Below are 3,798 nucleotides of genomic sequence, written 5' to 3'. Positions count from 1 at the left end.
CAGGAGTAGAATTCTGTACAGCATCAGCCCAAAGCCCTTATAATCTCCTTCTATGCAACCAAATCTCATCATGTCATAAGAACAAAGTCCAAAATCTAAATAAGTTCCAGGTGTGGGTAAACTCCAGGCTGTGAACTGATATAGTGTAGTTGATATATTACAAGTTCTCACTCTGTGGAACTGTGAACCTGAAGAAACAAGCTATCTACCTGAAGCTGTCCAAATAAATGGTGGAAAATTGGCTCTTTATTAATTAGGTTTTAAAGCCTGGAAATAATGTTTCATTAGCTCTTGACTCCATCCTTTATGATGTCTTTATTTGCAAAAGTAAAGTTAGAATGTGTTTTCAATAAACTGGAATGTCTGACAGGCTTTTGCTTTTTTTTTCCGTTTCTGCATATCAACAACTTTCTTTATTTCTGAATGTCACAAACTTCAATCAGAATACTTTAAAAAATGTTATTTTCCATGCACTTAACAAATCTGACAAAGGACAAGGAGCAAGTTAACTTGCATTATGCTACGGAGTTTGAACTGAACAGCCAATGAACACATATTTAAAATCATTAGGTACAGGTAACTGTGAACACTTCACTGCATTAATCAGATGGCATCCTACCTCTATGCACATGTTCATGTAACACTACGAGTAATTACCTTGCAGCAGAGGCAAAATGGAGATGGAATCTCCCTAAAAAGCAAGTTTAAGGGACTAAATAGTGTCATCATCATCATCACTACTGAGAACAAAGCTGCTGCCTGTGGACAAGGGCCCTTCCTCCTTAACATTTCCTAAACCACCCACAGTCCCTCTCTCATCAGAATATTCAAAAAATTTGTCACTGGAATCATCATCAAACAACTTTTCGTTGGAATCATCATCTTCAAACACCTTTTCATCTATGTCTTCATCTTCCTTTACATCTCCATCTTCTTCATCTTCTTTTCCATCCGAATCTTCAAATACCTTTTCATCTGCACCATCTTCGTCCTTTTCCATCAGCATCTTCAAGTTCCTTTCCTTCTGCATCTTCTTCGTCCTCTTTCTCATCTGACTCATCATCAAATACCTTTTCATATGCATCTTCCTCTTCTTCCTTTTCATCTGACTCTTCGTCAAGCTCTTTCTCATAGCCTTCTTCATCAAACACTTTTTCAGAGCTGTCATCTTTGAATTCTGATTTTTCAAACTCATTTTCCTCTTTTTCCAGAATGTCTTCATTAAATCCCTTGTCAGGGGCATCTTCCCCAAAACCTTTCTCAAGGCCATTTTCTTCTAACTGTGTTTCAGAGCCATCTTCAAACTGCTTTTCCGAGCAGTCTTCAGACTCCTGTTCTGAGTCGTCATCTTCAGAAGCCACATTTTGGGGACTGGCCTCCCCCTCAGACTCCTTGCCGGGGCCCCCTTCTTCAGACTCCTTCTCACAGCCGTTCTTGTCAGGATCCATTTTGAGTTTCTTCTTTTTGGATCCTCTTTCAGGGACAGTCTCTTTTGACTCTTTGTTAGGATTACCCTCTTCACTCTCTTTCTCAGGGCTGCCTTCTCCAGACTCTCTCTCGGGGAAGTCTTCTTCATGTTCTCTTTTGGGACAGCCTTCCTTAGACTCTCTTTCAAGGCAGCTCTCTTCAGATTCTTCTTGGGGACCTTCAGCTTCTTTTTCAGGGCCACTTTCTTTAGCATCTTTTTCAGAAGCAGCTTCTTCAACTTCTCCCCCATCTTCCATTTTTTCAAACTTCTTTTCATCTATAGGTTCTTCAAATGCCATTTCAGTTGCGGTTGCTTGAACATTTGTTTGAAATGCGCCAGGGTGCTCAGAAAAATGCCTAACTCTAGAAGGCCCTGCCCTTTCTGGAGCACAGATGGAATTTGAACGCTGCAGGCCTCTGTTGCCCTCAGGAGCATTGAGGAAAGCCTCCCATCCTCTCAGCCTTTCCTCCGTTTCTCTTGTGGTCTCCTCCACCTGATAATCCGTAGTTCCATCCCACGCTTCGGCAGTGATTTGATGCCCACCAAACCACCTTCCATTGAGGGCTTGAATACAATAATCAGCTTCCTCTGGATCCCTAAAGGACACAGAGGCCACACCATCGGGGTGTCTATCAAAGAGAAGGAGCTTCCTAATTTGCCCAAACTTTGAACACTCTACTCGAAGGTCTTCTCTGATTTCATTCAACACCAGTGGATCATCCTCAAAATCCACTGGACGAAACATGTTTTTGATGATGACAACTCGCTCACGGTGCATTCGGGATGGGCCAGTTCGTCTCTCAGGTCTCCAATCCAACTGCTTTTGTTGCATAGACAGCTTTTTCTTGTAGTCTTTGCACTTCTTCTTCTTTGAGGCATCATATTCTCCTTTCAACTGAAATTTTGCCACCTCCACATGTAATTTGTAGCCTCTAATTTCATCTTCATCCAAAAGTTTTAATGCCAGATCCACAGATTCTCTCTTCAAATAACAGCAAAGTCCATCTCCTTTAAGATTTCCTTGATTATCTTTGTAAAGCTTGACCTTAAATTCTTCTGTTTGAGGATCTCTCACAATGATGCCAAACTTCGACATGAGCTGTATAAATTCATCCACTGTAATACCTGGAGGCAAACCAGACACATAAACATTTGTATTTCTGTCTTCATCAAGATGAAACCATCCTGATTCAGCCTTTCTCTTTTCTCCCTTCTTTTTCAGATCACTGGGTTCAGGGGGTTGTCTTTGCGGAGGTTCTTCTGCAGTCCGAGCACTGACACCTTGGACACCTGCAGTAGCACTAGATGCACCATCGTTAGAAAAGCCATAATTGGCCTGATATGTAGCAATGAAATCTTCAGTGACCTTGGGGAACCAAGCCTTCTTGTCTAGGTCCCACTCATACGGGGTGTCAGTAGGCTGCTGCCCGAAAGAATCGGTTTCTCCACTGGGATCTTTCTCGGTGACATCGTCCTTGGTGTCTCCGTACAACTCTTGCATTTGCAACATCTCATCAAACTCGTCGTTCACATCCAAGTTGTTGCCGCTCATGTTGCCCACTTAGCCTAGAGGCAAGGTCTGGTCCAATGAAGAGGCTGAGCTGATGCTGGAGGGGAACAGAGAAAAGGAGGTTGGCCACACTCAGCCTGCTCCCCACCGCCCCCGGCCCGCCTCCCCATGGCAGCCCAGCAGCCCCCGGGAAGTCAAGGCCACTCGCCCCGCTGCACCGCCCCCGGCTCCTCCACTGCCCAGGCTTTTGTATTTTATATTCTTTCACTTCAAGCTAACAGTGTTTCTGTCAATATAATTTTCTCAAGAACCTTGTGTGTTTTGCTTGCATTTTATTGAGATTCTTCACATTAGAGAAAATCCACACCCACAGATAACTTTAAGACAATCATTTCTCAAAAATTAATTGAACTTATATGCTTCCTTTTATTCAGAGGCTGTCTATTCTATTCCATTGATCTATGTGTCCATTTTTATACTCATTCTATGCTGTTTGGATTACTATAGCATTAATATATAAAATGTTGTACACCTTAAATATATACATTTTTACTAAAAACAAATGAAATGGCTGAGATAAAATATGCTGAAGCTTCCTAGAGCCCTCAGGTTTGGTTGAGAAAATCTGTGAATTTCACCCTTAATCTCCTGAAGGGGCACTTTGATTAAATACTCTGAAGTTTTGAACTAATGTTATATAGTAGCAAAAAAAGCATAATAACAAACTCAGTTTTTGTTTTTTTCCCTCTCTGCCCCTTTTAGCACCATTTTTGCCTTAAAACATCATCTGGGACATTGAAACTTTTCAAAATTACCCAGT

General features: G+C 41.8%; 1 pseudogene; it reads right to left on the bottom strand.

The window, feature by feature from the left end:
• Positions 1–712: 712 nt before the first annotated feature.
• Positions 713–3,020, bottom strand: LOC129556630 (17S U2 SnRNP complex component HTATSF1 pseudogene; annotated as a pseudogene).
• Between the last annotated feature and the right edge of the window lie 778 nt (positions 3,021–3,798).

This window comes from Moschus berezovskii, chromosome 13 (assembly GCF_049115385.1).
Source record: "Moschus berezovskii isolate FMDL1 chromosome 13, NW_MosBer_1.0, whole genome shotgun sequence".
Lineage (NCBI taxonomy): Eukaryota > Metazoa > Chordata > Mammalia > Artiodactyla > Moschidae > Moschus > Moschus berezovskii.
This window is presented reverse-complemented; position numbering and strand designations above follow the sequence as displayed.